At 50.9% G+C, this 15,414-nt stretch overlaps 1 protein-coding gene across 9 annotated transcripts in view; it reads left to right on the plus strand.

The window, feature by feature from the left end:
* The window catches only part of RNF216 (ring finger protein 216), a 62,910-nt gene that overhangs the window by 23,415 nt on the left and 24,081 nt on the right, over positions 1–15,414 (plus strand). The gene's annotated exons all lie outside the window — the stretch shown is intronic.

Genomic DNA, 15,414 nt, shown 5'->3' on the forward strand with positions numbered 1-15,414 from the left:
ATTCCAGTGGGCTGGATTCCTGGTTTCCTGGACAGCTTGTGTTGATTCATTAGCTGAAAATCTGCTGAGTAGCTTAGAGCTCTTCTAAGAAGTCTGAACAACTTTAGGATTTGAAGGCAAGGATGAAGAATAGGGACAGCAGGATGTGGTGTTGTCTCATAGCAGCAACTTTGGTGATTCTTCTCATTCCCTGCTATCTTGTCTCTTTCCAGTATGAGGAATTTAAGTTAATGCTCTTGCTCGCAGGAAACCATTGCCTTCAGGGAGGAAAGGGCTAGATTATCCCTTTCCTCTATGGGAACTCTGCAGAGGTTGGAGAGGATGCATTGGCTTTACTAGCAGTGCCTCTGGCAGACTCTGGGGTGGTGATGACTGATCCTGGAAGGAGTCCCTCTCTGGTTGGAAGGGCTGCATTTGCACAGCTGAACCTACAGCGAGGGGAGGTACAGAAAGCAAAAGGTCAGAAGGTGCCTCTGGAAACATCCAGGCTTTTACAGGGTGGGGAGAGGGGGACCAGGTGGTGGTCCTGTTGTGTTTCTGTGCTCCATCACCTGGATCCTTCATCTTGCTTGGAGAGTTTGTGTTCGTGCTCTGGCTTTCCTTTACATCTTGCATGGGGTGTTTGGGCCAGATATGGATGCACTGTAAAATAAGTGATGGAAACCAGCTGGAAGCACTCCTGGCTGAATGTGGGTTGGGCTTAACAGAGGAAGATCTGTAGGCATGCAGAGGTTGTGCATCACACCTACATCTCCTGTAGTTTGACCCGCTGGCACCTTGCAAGAACCAGAACTCAGCTGTTAGAACCTCAGCCATGGGCAGAGCTGCTGGTCGCTGTCTGTAGCTCAGTGGGTGCCCATGGATGCATGCAGATGAGCCCATGCCATCTGCTGAGGCCGCTGAGGCTCCAGCTGTGCCGGGGGAAGTTGGGCTCTTTCTGAGGTGGCCAGGGCTTGAATCTTAATATTACTATAACTGCAGGTTGGAGGAGAAGCTTAGTGAGTCGAGGAGAGCTGTTGCCCCAGCTACCCGAGAATAAAACCTACTGTGTGTTTGTCTGAGCTGTGGTGGGAGGGAGGGAGGCAGCTGTCACTCAGCAAGCTGGCACGAGGGCCTGTTGGAGCTTTGAGGTTTTGCTCAGTGCCCCTCTGTTCCCAGAAGGGCTTTGTGCACTGAGCAGGTTCCCGGCAGCAGCAGGCTTGCTGGCCAGTTTGGTCAGCCTCCATCTTACCCTGAATTTCTCATTGCTAACCATGCGTGTTTCTCCTCCCTGCATTCCGACGTAGCAAAGCTGGCACTTGGGTAAAACCACGGAGGACATGAATTGCTTGCTGACTTCCGAAGCACTGGGAAGTGAGCGTGCACTTCTGCACAATGGGAAAAGTTCTGTTTCCCACCAGGAAAGGAAACCCTTTAGTTCTGCTCTGCCTCCCTCCTCCCAACGTCCTGTATTGTCCAGGAAGACAAAGCTTTTGTTCCCAGCTGCTCGCTGCCATCCCAGTGCAGTGCTGTGGCCTGGGAAGGGCTCTCCCCTCTTTGCAGTCTCAGCACAAAGCACTGCAGGGCTTTCAGCCAGCCTAGATGGAGAGGTGAGAGCTGCTGTTGCCATGGAAATTGTGTGTGCATGAAGCAGTGCTGGCCCTCTGGGTGCTGGAGAGCTCAAAACCCGAAGCTGAAACCTACAGCCGCATCACAAGGACTTGCATTTCCAGCACTTTCCCTTAAAACTCCTTTGTGTGCCTTAGGATTTTTGCTAATTTGAACCGAGTTGTCTGCTGACTGGATGCAAAGAGGCGATTACACATGGCTGCAGAGTGTTAAATTGCATTGCTCTGGGATGGGGCAGCTGCCTCTCCTGTTCTCAGGGCTCTGCATTGCATCCTGCTAATGAGGCGGTGCTTAGGGAATGAGTTTGCCTGCTGGGTGTCCCAACTGCTGTGCTGGAGATGTGGGTGTCAGTGGAGATGTGGGATGGATCCCTGCCATCAGCTCTGTGTCTCTGGCTTGGGCTCTCTGAGCACAGCAGTCTTTGTGTGCGCTTTTAATTTGCGGAACAGAGGAGTGATGTTTTAAGGACTTATTTTCAAGCTGCTGGTATTTCTCAGAATTGAGTGCAAGGTGCTGGCTAGGAGCAGATGCATCCAGCTGCTCTTCACCTTCATTTTCTGCTGGGAGTGAGGCAGGTTTAAGCTTGTATGGAGCTCTGCCTAGCAAGCTGTGTCTGAACATGGCTTTTCTTAGCAGGGTGCTAACGCTGCATCCACAGCCCATGCTAATAAGTCACATTGTATGGTTCTCAGTGACTTCAGTGAGAGCAGCATTTCTTGCTGAAATAAGAAATCATGGCAAAACAGATCTAAGGTTACAAAAGCAGCTAATGGGGTGTGCTGTAGGCTCTGTGATCTCTCTACCTGTTGCAATGACGAGGCACGCGGCTGTGCCTCATCCAGAGGCACAAAACAAGGCAACCCCTGCCACCTAGGATCCAGCTACAGGTGTGTTATGGGGCAACTGAGCTTGTCCCAAATGCCTCAGAGTAGGATTTGCATGTGGAGAATCACTTGGTTCTCCTTGCTTTGCAACATGTTTTCCCTGCTGTTAGGAGTCTGCTGTCTCATTCTGCTTCCTGACGGCGCTGCAAACATTTCAGAGGCCCCCTGGTCCTGTCTCACTCTCCGTTCAGCCATTTTGATCACTACTGTCTGTAGTGCCTGGTTGAAGCCTGGTTGGTTGGATTTGCTTGTTGCTGACGGCTTAGCCCTGCAGCTTTAGTGCAGAGCAGAGCTGACGATGGCATTTGTTTATGGCAAACCCCTGTCACTTCTTCCTGGTGGCAGTGACCTTAGGGCCCATCTCCTGTGTTTAACTTCCCCTCCTCCCCTGTCTGTGTGAATGTGGTTCAGCAGAATTTGTGGGGATGGGGGAGAAATGGAAGCATGGTGTTGCTGCTGCTTTTACTGGCGGGATTTGGGAATGGAGCGCTCACGCCTGCGTGTGCCTTTGCCTGTAAGCCCATCCCCAGCTTGTGTGATCCAGCAGAAAGCTCAGGGCTCTTTTCAGGACTCTTCCATCCTCCCCCTCAGCTCCGCATGCCTGGAAACCCACAGCTCTACAGCTCCCAGCTTTCTCCTCCAGCTCAGTGCCTCTGCTGCGCCCTTTTTAAATGAGCGCCGCGCATGGGAACGCGCTCTGCTCGCTCACTGCCAAAACCACAACAAATGGCAACTTTCCGTCTGTCATCTCGGCTCGGAGGCACTCGTGGCTGGGCAGGCGATTCATTTTTCTTCCATAAAAGGACATTGAAAGCCATCAGCAGGAGCCCTGCAGGGCGAGCGGCGATGCTATCGGCGGCTGTGCTGCGGTGGGAGCGCCCGTCATCTCCGTATCTCTTCCCAAAGGGATGGGCAAGAGGCAGAGACCGAGGCCGAAGGTGATTGAGTGTGCTGAGGTGATTGCAGGCGGCAGGTAACGCCCTGTCAGACCTCATTGCCAAGTCCTAAAGGAAGGTAGATAACAGGAGGCTGCTCCTGATGCAGCAAAGCCTTAAAAGTACAGTCCCGCTCAGGAAGCGTGCGCGTGCCTGACCACGTGTTTCGTCCCATTGGGGTGTGCAGGGTCAAAGTTGCATGGGGAGTGCTGAGAATCAGGAGATCTCCTCATCCCAAGCCTCGTGCTGGGCTGTGCCCTACCCTTGTAGGGGGCTGCAGGGGAAGCTGTGTGCTGAGGGCTCTTGCTGCTTTCCAGCATCATGGTGCATGCCTGCTTGCTGCATTAGCAGCTGTCCCCTGCCCTAAAGGGAGCCTCTAGGGAAAGAAACAGCACCCAAGTTGTCTCCTGAACCCGAGACAGTCCTTGCCTTGTCTGTATCCCTGCTACCATCCTTTGGGATGCGTGCCAGTGGGCTGCAGGTGCTGTGCCAGCAGTTCACCTGGAAGGTTCCACCACGGGAGTTCAGGTGCTGCTGCTTTTACAAGGTCAGGTCTGTTTATGCAGCAATATCTGGAAATGCTTCATGTGATAAATGGGTCTGACAGAGGAGAGGGCAAAGCCCCACTTGAAAGTGGACCTGACAAAGAGGTCAGTGTAAATGGGTATCTATTTCTTAAAGGAGACAAAGAAAAGAGCTGCTGAAAGCAAGAACTCAAAGTGGTCTCTTAAAAATAGACTGCGTAAGTCAGTGCAATTTCAAGCAACAAAGCTTACTCCTGTGCTTCATTTCTGCCTTATATAGCAATATCCATTCAGGGAAAAGGCAATTCTGCTGCTGTTTCCTGGCCAGTGAGTACCTCGTCCAGGTCCGTAAGAGGCACTGCTGTTCTCCTTCACAGCCTTATTCCTTCTCCAAGGAAAGGGCCAGAGGTAACAGGCTGGACTTGGCTTTGTGTAGGTTAGGAACTTCAGCTTGGCTGTATAATGGCACCTGGCAGCATCTCACCCCTCTCCCACAGCCCTGTTTGCCCCTTGTTTAGGTGAGAATATGGCAGATGTGAAGCTGCCCCATGGCTGCCCCCACCTGCAGACTGTGCTGGGGGCAGAGCAGGGCCCAGGGACCCGCTGCCAGAGCTGTGAACTTGGCCTTTGTCTCCTGGTTCCTTTGAAAGAGAAAGGGAGGTCGACACAAAGCAGAACAACAAGAAGAGAGGGAGTAGTGTAAGATGATCACTAACAGGGAGAAACCCTAAACCTCTGTACGGAGCAGAGCGCTCGGGTTGCTCGGTTGGTTTGATTTTTAAGCATGAAGTAACCTGGCCTCTTGTGTCACAGCAGGTAGCAGTGGTGCTGAGCTGCCCTGGGTCTGCGGGGTCAGCTTAGGACAGGGCATAGAATATCCAGAGTTGGAAGGGACCCACAAGGCTCATCGAGTCCATCTCCAGGGGAGCTGCCCTCCCCAGTGCCGCTTACAAAAGCAGGGGTGAGTTTGGGGTGAGAACCTGCGCGGTGCTACCTGTGTTTGCAGAGCATCGCAGTGGGGTCAGCATTTTGCTGCTGTGGTGAAATGGAGGTTGGAGGGGATGGAAAAAGGCTGTTCTCAAAGCCAATTTAAAAACATTGTTCTGACCTTACTCGAAATGCTGCATCTTTCGTCTCTCTTTCCTCCCCCTCACATTCCTCTCATAGTAATCACTGATCTCTAACCTCAGCTTCATCTGCTTCAGCTAACCACTAAAAACAACAACAAAAAAAGGAAAATACCAATCCAACAGAAACAAGGCTTTCTGCACACACCTTGTCCTGTACTGTAGTGCTTCGAGGGCAGAGTAATCTTTGGAGGGCCATGAGTCAGCAGCAGAGGTTTTGCATAGCTCCGTGGCAGGGTGGCTGAATGATTGCCTCTTCCTTGGGGCCAGAGCACCCAGATGCCATAGCCTGAGCTATGCAGCATGAGGAAATGTTTTGCTTCTCCTTTCTGTTTGCACATAAACAGGTTTCAGCAGATGACACAGTCATCAGACTTCCTGGGCTAGCTCAGTGCTGCTGCAGCTGATGTCCATTTTGGAGGCTGTCAATTGAGTTTGTTTCCTAATTTGGTCACAGCATGCTCAGGGCTGGCCTGCTTTCCTCTTTTTTCAAACACTGGTCCCTTTTATATCATTGTCGTGGAGGGGAAGCTGGCTGTGTCGAAGGACCTCCAGCCCTTCTCACTTCCTCCCTGCAGAGGAAGTGATACTTGAATGGGCTCTTTGACAAAGCCATGCAGCTCTGAAGCTGATCTTTTCAGCCTTCTCCTTCTTTGCCCCTCTTTCATGAGCTCATCCCAATAAGCCTGCTGGCATTCCATCCTCCTGGGCAGTCCTTTGAGCTGGAGGGCTGGCAGATAATTCTCTGAGCTGAAAGAGAGAGCTGTACTGATGAGAAGTAATAACTGATATACGTGGATGCATGGGAAGAACGATGTGATTCCAGCCTCAGCTAATGGGAGCAGCACCTGTTGTTTTGTTTCAGACATACTAACAGGAGGCCTGGCACTAAGGGAAGTGGAAATGCCAAACACTGGGGGAGAAATGGCATGGCTGGTCAGTCCTGCTGAATGACCTTTAAGTTAGTGTGCAAATCCTCAAGAAAACTGCAGCTTGCAGTGCCCTTCCGAAGAGGCTGCTGTTCTGAGCTGGAGCAGAACGAGCCCCAGATGAGCTGCTGGATGCCTGGCATGCAGTAGGCAATGCAGCCTCTGTGGCCCGCTTCCACTCAGCATGAACAGCTGAGGAATCAATACCAGATACAGAGCTTTCTTGTATTTCTATGCTGTGTGTAGGTGGGGAGCAGCTTCCAGCTGAGCCAGTGGAAGACAGCTTCATTTGGTGCCTTATGGGGACGGAGCCATTGCTGTTGGGGGAGTTGCCCCCTGTGTTGCAAGAGAGTCCCTGGCTTTAGAAGCAGGAGGGGATGCTGGCTTGTCTACCACTATCCAGCACCTATTTCAGGTCCAGAGCACATGAGATAAAAAGCTTCAGCAGAGCCACAGGGTGAAGGTGCATCACGAGCAGTGCGACTGTGGGCACTAAAGGTCTGGCAGTGAGTGGGCAGATATGGGCTGATGTCTGCAGAACGCCCTCAGAGAGGTGAAACGTCAGTGCGTGTCATCAGTGGCTGCCCAGAGCCTCTGGCTTTGGAATGGTGAGTAACGGAGAAATGCAGACAGCAAGTGGTGAGGCAGCATTGCTGCCAGGGGAAAGGGAAGGTGAAACACAAGGTTTCTTCTCCTTTAGTAGAAATCTCCTCGGTGTGTCATTTGGCATTTCACATGTTATCTCCTAGTTAGGCATGACTGACTCACCCAGTGTTTCCACCTGAAAGGAATGGTAGGTTTGGAGGTATGCAGCTGATAATCTCAGGAGGCTGTCACTCCTCTTCCTCCTCCTCCCTCCCTTCTGCTGCCCCCCAGAATGCATTCTCTTATTGCTTTTAACCTTCAAGCCTCTTTTCTTCTTCTCTCTCCCTTACTACTCCTGCATTATTAATGGAGCTGTAGCAATCCAGCCAGAACGCTGGCATTACTAATTACTACATGGAGCAGAGGAATGTGGAACAAGATAGAAACTGGGTTGGGAAATACTGTCATTGTAAAATGATAGTATCAGGAGTGCAGAGCAGAACTCCATGCGTGTGCAGGTTTGCATTGGAAACAGCCTCCCTTGGCTGCAGCACACCCGTGTGTGCTCACCATGTGTCCTCCTCACTCCTCTGCTACGTGCACTTGAGGTGACCATCTTGCACACAGCAAAGGGTTTGCAGAGCTGAGATTTCCAGGGCTGTGTTGTGCTGGGAACGCTTCAAGCACCACAGCATCCGTGTGCTCTTTGTTGGCAGGGCTGCAGTATGAAGCCCCTTCTGTTGGTGTCAAAGGCTGAGGAAGCATAAGTGATGTTTTATTTTCACATTCAGCAAGAGCCTGTCACGCTCGATGCATTGAAATTGTCCTTGGTAGTACCAAGGGCATCCTACAGCAGCAAGCAGCTCTCCATGCTCCATATAAAAGAATATGGCTGCTATGAAATCAGAACGAGAACATTATTTTGGATGTGCAGCAATTAACCTGCAAATAACGGGCTGCTGTAAGCATAAGGAATTGCCTGTCCGTCCTGCTGCTGGTTAATGGGGCTGTGCTTTTTCACTCCATTGGGCAGAGCGTCGGCTCAGGGCTGTGGCATCCCTTGGAGGCATTGCTGCAAATGTTTGTGTGTCATGGGGTGCACGTGGAAAGGGAAGTGTCACAGGCTGCACGATGTATGGCTGTTATGGAATGTGATGGTTTTGAAGAAAGCAATCTCTTCAAATGCTTGCTTTCATTGCTGTCCTCTCTGAAACAGTTAAAAGAGCTGAAATACGAAGGTCAGCACTAAAATGCAGATACAAGCAGTGTGTGCTGGCAAAAGAAGGCAGTTCCTCTTCCCCAAAAGGTGCTTTAAAAAAAAGAGAAGGGGGAAAAGACAAACAGTTGAAGTCTGATCTATTACTGTTGCCTGTGCTCACATGTGGGGGGAGTGTATAAGCATACCCAGTGGGCATGAGGTGCGTGGCTTGGCAAGGCAGCCAGCATAAGGTGGCAAGCTCCTTTCAGAGCCACTTGGAGACCAGGGAGGGGATTTCATATTGCTTCCTTCTCCATGGCTCTGGTCTTGCTGGACATGGCTGTAGACTGGAAGAGGGAAAATTTAGGTTGGATGTTAAGAAGAAATCCTTCGCTCAGAGGGCGGTGAGGCGCTGGCTCTGCTCCCAGCGCAGTGGATGCCCATCCCTGGAGCTGCCCGAGGCCACGGATGGGCTGTCGGCAGCCTGGTGGGGGGCAGCCAGCCCACAGTTGGAGCTGGATGATCTTTAAGGTCCCTCCCAACCTGAAGCATCTCCCTTGATGGGGCTGGCCAACTTTATTTTTCTCCCAGATGAACCGACACGTAGGGTTGGATCCTGGTTCGTGGTTCAGGTGGTGGGGCTGCGCTCCGTTCCAGTAATTCCTAGCACGTTTTTAATGTAACTGTTGTGGAGCTGGAGAGGTCCAAAGTTTGCGACCCCAGTTCTTCTGTAGGAGGTGAGTACTGACTTGCCTTTAAAATTGAGCAGTGTCAGGAAGGCAAATGCTTCCTCTACCCAAAATTTCATGCTCACGTATTTAATTAAAAGGTGATGGGGTTAATGAAGCTTTGAGTGCATAAAGCCTCATTCCTTGAATTTAATTTCCTTTAATTGCTCCAGAGACTGAAATTCCCAGCTATGGCAGCCCCCTAACAGGTGAATTGAGGAACTGGAAAGGAGCAATTTGAATCATCTCACTCTGTGCCAGCTTCTTCCTCTTCTGCTCATTTTTCTCATCTTTGGTTGAAAGGGGATTAGATGAGAAAACGCTTTAAGTCAGTGTTTGAACTTGGTGATGGAATTGGCTGATCTGAGAGCTGCTGCCACCTTGGAGGGTTTCTGCAAATTGTGTCACTCATCCCCAGCGTGTTACAGAAGGCTGAGTGCATGCAAGTGTTTTCTCTTCCCACCCTAATAGCTGCCGCTGCAGTCACCACCAGTGGGGTTGAGTTGGGGTTAATTTAATGCACATCTAATGCTGGAACAAAGGGAGTAACGTGTAATGGGAGTTCTGCCACAGCTTAGCTCCTTTTGGAGGTGTAAGCTGCCAAAGGTTGGCTGCTAGGAAAGATGTCTTCTCAGAAAGGGTGTTCAGGCACTGGCACTGCTGCCTGGGGAGTGGGGGTTCCCTGGAGGTGTTCCAGACGTGGCACTGAGGGACGTGGTTTGGTGTCATGGTGGGGATGAGTTGACAGTTGGACTTGGTGATTTCAGTGGTGCTTTCCAACCTTAATGGTGCTGTGATTCTTTAAAAACATTTGGGATTTTTATAGCAGCACCTCCTTGAGGTGGTGGGAACTCACTGTGAGCAGCTGGTACATGGCAGTGCCAAGAGAGCAGCCCCTACACAAAGAGGTATTTAAGAGCTTTTGGGCTTCCCCAGTAAGAATCCTGGGATGCTAGAATGGTTGGAAGGGACCTCAAAGATCATTCGCCCCCAGCCAGATCAGGCTTACCCAGAGCCCATCCAGCCTGGCCTTGGAAACCTCCAGCCACAGCCAGTAACTGCAGGCTGGGTTTTGGAGCAGAGGTGATGCTTAATGGTGTCTTTGCCCCTGCCGGTGCGAGCAGAGCAGCTGCTGGTCCTGAGCTGGGGGAGCATTAATGGAATGTGCTGGGCTGATGTAAAACATCACTGCGTGTTTTGGGGCTGAGGTCAGCAGGACTGAAAGCTGATGGGAGTTTAATGCCGAGTCCGCCTCTCGAAGCAGAGGGGTCAAACAAGAGAGCTGCAGTTAATGGAAACGTGAGTCCACTTGTCATAAATCAGTGCTGAAATACGAGGTGGGGGGAGCTGCATCCTGCAGCCAGCCCTGCGCCTGCAACCACCCATTAGCTGCTCAGCTGCCTCACAGCAGCTTTAAAAGGGGCAAATAGGGGGTGGGAGGCTTAGGGAGGGTTTTCATCTGAGAGCTGGGAGGGCACTGCCTCTGCCATCCCCACAGGTCTGTGGGTCTGACCATTGGGATGTGGCAGGAGGGCGGATGAGATATAAATGGGGAGATGGCATCGGTCAGGTTTTGGCTGCTGGGACCTCCCAGGGCACACAGGGAAGCAGTGAGAGGTCAGAAGCAAAGCACACTTGGCACTGTTTTGAGATCCTACAGCTTTTAAAAACAAATCTTGTATTAAAAACAATACAAAAAAGTAAAGAGCAGCATTTTTCTAGACAGTGAGAAGTCAGTTTGCCTTCCAACCCCACTGACTGACTTCCCGTAAAGCCGAATGCTGTAACCTGTTTTTTGCCAACAAGATAATGCTTTTATTGCTCTATTTATTTTTATTCAAAAGGGGCTGCTTTGACTTCCTTTTTCTGTTGGAAGTATGCATGTCTTGAAGCTACATCTCAAAGCCCTGTTGAAATTGGGGTCTGTCTTTGGGGCTGCTGCTGAAAACGCAGCGCTGTGAGCCGCTAGTGGCAGAGGTGCCATTCAGACATGGAGGTGAGCATCTCTCCCCAAGGCCTCTTCTGTACTGAAAGCCTCCCCGTGATGCCCAGCCCCACACAAACCAGCAGATCCTGCTGCAGCTGGAAGCTGTTCCCTTTCTGGGCCCTCCTTGAAGGGCGGAGGTTAAAGCAAAGCAGATGCTCTTGGACATGTCTCTGCTCTTCTGCTGAGAATACTGGAGGCTGTCCTTGGCTCCCAGCATGTGAAGTGAGGATGCTTCTACCTATATGCGAGCAGATGTCAAAGTGGGGGGAAAAATACAAACGGCCTGAAAGAGCTGATCCCCTGGTGAGCCTTTGGTGTTACTGTGATAGCTCCATCCTAAGGTTTGTGTGTGCAGTTATCCCTCCGAGTGCAGTCCCAGAGCTCTCCCCAAACAAGGGAACGGGTTGCGGCAGTCGGAGCAGGACGGAGTTCAGGTAGCTGCATCCCGTGCCCCTTTGTTTGCCAGCAGTTGGCTCCTGCTGCTATATTTAGTTTCCCTTGGCCTCCCGGAATGAGCACATAGAACCTTTCTAGATATGGAGATAGGCACCACACCAACTCGCTCGGAGCAGCAGCTTGCCAACTTCTGCAGCTCTGCTGTTGTTTTGAGCCCTGGCTTTCACCCTTCCCGTGTTTGGGGCTGTGCAGAGGGCGGTGAGATGAGGTTATGTGAATGGGACTTGTTTTTGTGCTGTGCCTGCACTCGAGACCTGGGCTGTTTTTCAAGGAAGGCTCCTGGAGAGTGTTTTGCTGGGCCCTCTGCGGTGTGGTTTATGTGTGCAGAGCAAAGAGTACCACAGCCAACCCGTTCAGATGCTCCCAGAGGTAACTTTGTCTTTCTGTGAGATCCCCATCTCGATCAACTCTGACCTGTGTAATTAAATGAAGCTTTATTTTTTTTTCCTTCCTGGAACTTGGTTCTGGTTGCAGCTGTTGTACGAGCTATAGATTTGGAGATCTGTGTCAGAAAACCATGACTTCAGACCACTGGGATTTTTGTGGGTGGGTGAAAGTGATAACAGATTAATGAGTTTTGCTGAGCATCTCCATCTGCCAGACTAAACCCTGCTCTGCGCTGGAGACCGAGTGCAGCTGTCTGAGCCGCTCCTCTGAAAGCAAAGCTCTGCTCATAGAGGCACAACTGACCCAGAGCTCAGAAACTGGCACTCAGAAACTGCTCTCAAGGTGGCCTTTCCTGCTCCAATCACTGATTACATGGGGAAATGCAGGTGATGCTCTTGGGGGCTGGGTGGGAGCCCCAGGTGCTCCCCAGATGTGTGAACTGGGTTCATCATCTTCTGCATCTGCATTTGGAGCTCTTATCGCAGTGACACTTGAGTTGCCTTCGTTATGCGTTACCTCTGTAAGTAGATAAATTAAAAGGTGCTGTGTGAAATCAGATATCTCACTCCCAGCGTGTGCAACTCAAAAAGGAGGAATACGACTGGGCTTCAGTAGCTGTGCATGGCCATGTGTGAGTGCACACACGTGCTCTCCAATTGCAGCTGGCTCAGATCCATCACGAGGGCAGCTGGAGCATCCTGTTGGGATAGGGCTGGGGTGAGCAGTGGGATGGCCAGAGCTGCAGAAGCTGCTGTGCATTAGTTGGGGCTCTGAGCTCTGCCATTCCCTCCTGTGAGCCCTGAAAGCTGAATGATGTGGCTGTTAGATAGGGGATGTTGTCCTTCACCTGGATCCTGTCATACGTGGGGAGTTGCTGTGGCCAGACACGGTTCAGATGTTGTTACTGTGATACTGAGTGTTGTTCTTCACTTTGTTTTGTTGTAGCAGTGGTATCTGTTGGTGCCCAGAAACTAGCAGTGGAAGGACTGTGACTATCAGTGTGCCCATACCACGTGCTGCCCTGCTGCTCTGCACCGTTCCTCATGTTCTGGTTGTTTTTCAGGCTGGATATGCAGCCCCTGTGCCACAGAGTCCAAAGGCACTGGGGAGCTGCAGGGGGGAAGCTGGCTTCACTGGTCTGGGTATGCAGAACTGAAAGGTATTTATTCAATGCTCTGGTTGGAGGTGCTTGTATGCAGCAAGTTGTGCAGTGCACCAGAACAGACCCGCATTCTCTCACTTGTCTCCCACATGGGCTCATTACAAATATTTGTTGGGAAGATGCAGAATTCCCACGATCTGTGTGTCTGCTTTCCTCCAGGCTGCTTTTTGTTCAGAGCGCCTGCCTGGTTATGCCTGGAGTACCTCAGGCCCTGTGCTCTGCCTTCTAAGGTCTCTTTAAGGTGCTGTCCTTAAAATCTAGCTGGGCAGCCACACTGAAGCACAGCACATCACCATGGAGAAGTGGAAGAAAGCAGCTTAATTAGCAGGAAAGCTGCTGGAGCCCTTGGTCTTGCATGCTGGGGTTATGGAGCCAGAGGAAGCAGATCTTTCTTTCTTTGTGTAGTGGCTTTAATTACACCTCTTTGTTCAGATTCTTAGTTAAGAATGACAGGAAGCTAGAAGACTCTTAAACTATAGAAAGCATTCTGTGAGATGTAGAAATGCTGCCTGCCAGTAAGTTGCTGAAGCCAAGTGTTTCAAGAGAAATACTGTGAGGTCACTGGTGAGGCTGTGCATGAGCACCATCAGAGATGTACACAGCAGGTAGCAGTGAGGCAGCACTGAGTTGGGGTGAACCTGTGCTTGGAGCCAGCCAGTTGTCTTTGGATCGAGTTGGATACCTTGGTTAGGGAGGAAAAAGGGAAATGTTAAACTTAGCTGTAAATGGAACTTTTGATAAGGGAGAAAATGGTGTTATATGATGCCCTGGTTTGATGCTCACTCTTGGTTTTGTTCTGGATTGAAACCAATGGCTTTAGCACCATTAAAATCTGTAGCCTCACTCCTTCTAGCTGCTTCTCAGGTTGTCCAAGCTGAGGCAGCCTAGCTGTGAACAGACGAGGCTGGGTGACAGCCAAGGACTGCAGAAGGTGGGAGCCTGGATTCCATAGGCAGTGCTCTCCTGGGGACCTTACAGCATGTTAATTAGTGCTGCCACAGGAGAGGTCTTGGAACCTGTGTGATGGAAGAGCGTCGGGACAAACTCAGGGAGAAGGTGTGTGGGGAGCTCTGAGACCAAGTGCCACCAGTGGTGCAGAATGCCTGCCCTGTCCATGGGGTCTTGCTTGTGTCCTTTGCTGTGCTGGAAACAATACAGTCTCAGCAGCTTCTAGCAGAAGACACTGCGCTCTCAGTCACAGTCATTTTGCTGCTAAAAAGCCAGCAGCGTGTTGATGCTCAGAAATCAGAGATCTCTATGAAAAGGGCTGTAGATAATGGCTGTGCCTCCACTTCAGGCTTGAACTCTGCAGAACAGCCTTCTTTTGAGCGTGTTGCTTTAAGCAGCTGTTGTTACATGCCACGGGTAGTCATTTCTGCATGTATATACGTGGGGAAAGGTTATGGCTTTAGCTGGGGTCTGTTGTTTTCCTGCTATGAGCTGGTGCAGGGAGGTCCCGTGCTGGGTTCTGCTCTGTACTTTTGTTTGCAGCTTTCCACTTAGCATCACCTACAGATGCCTGTGCACATAGCAGCACTCCACCTTCTGCTTTGTATTTTAAGAATCTCTTTTTTCCCTCCCAGTAACTTTTCCAAGCGGATTAGTGGGGGTCACCAAGGCATCCACATCAGTGAAATGTCGCCATCATCCCCTGCTCCACGCCAGCACCACACTCCACTGCTTATCAACCAGCGCTTCAGTGATCCTAATAGCTGTGTCACAGTGTGATTAACAGGAAATCGAGGCAGATATTTGTGGTTACTTTCAAGTACTTTGTTCATCCAGGAGTGTGAAGCCTGCAGACCTGGCTCGTGTGGGCCCAGAGGGATCTTGCCAGGCTGGTTGTTTCGGTGCTGTGCCAGCATCCAACTGCAGCTTGGTTGTAAAGGGATCATAGAATCATGGAGGTTGGAAAAGCCCTCTCAGATCCTAATCCCACCCCATCCCACCGTGCCCACTGGTCACATCCTCACTTCTCTCAAACACCTCCAGGGACGGTGACCCCACCGCTCCCTGGGCAGCAGTGCCAGTGCATCTCTGCTCTCTCTGAGAAGAAATGTTTCCTGATAGCCAACCTCAACCTCCCTTGATGCAACTTAAGGCCATTCTATCATCCAGTCATTGTTACCTGGGGAATAAATACAAAGGCAAAGCAAAGAAGTCGAGGCTGAAAGGCTGGAGAGGAATGTATGAGGTGTCTTTTTAGCATTAAATGCCTGGGGAGGCAGCGTGAGCTGGGAGGCGATGGTTTTAGTTGCAGTGAAGACTGGTTTCTTTATTTCTCTGGGGCTCTGTGGGTTTCTGGACCTCAGGGAGTGATGCAAGTGGACCAACGAGGTGGGGCTTTCTTCTCCCGGGACAGCACAGCTGGTAACAAGGCTGGGGTGCCCAAAGGGAGGGTTCCTTGTAGTTCTGTTTGGTTTTGTTCTGAATGGGCTGCTGAGCTGTGACAGCAGAGGGAGCAAGTGAGCCTCCAGGCGTTGCTGTCAAGAAAAAGCAGCAGCAAATAATCACAGCCTTTGCAAGAGGTAAATTAAAACCATCTCCTGCCTGGAAACATGCACAGCTCAGCATCTTCCCTCCATAAATATTTCCTTGCTGTTGAATTGCTGTAACCCTTTCAGTGCTGTGCTCAGCTTCCAGCCGCTGCTGGCAGCTCTGTGGCTCTGCTGAGATGGAGTTGGTGCAAAACCAGTCCATTAAGCAGCCTGAGGTGGTCAGCACTGCAGCAGGAGGTGTTGGAATTGCCTCAGTGCTGCTCATGTGTAGCTTTTTTGCTTTCTGTATCTCTCTTAGACATGAGGATTGCCTTCATGCACGCATCAGGAGCAGTGAGGCAGCTGGGAGCGTGCTCTGGCTCTCCTTTAAACACTTGTGTTATCAAAATTCAGCCACAGCTAGATT

The sequence above is a fragment of the Lagopus muta genome, chromosome 15, assembly GCF_023343835.1.
Source record: "Lagopus muta isolate bLagMut1 chromosome 15, bLagMut1 primary, whole genome shotgun sequence".
Taxonomy (NCBI): Eukaryota; Metazoa; Chordata; class Aves; order Galliformes; family Phasianidae; genus Lagopus; species Lagopus muta.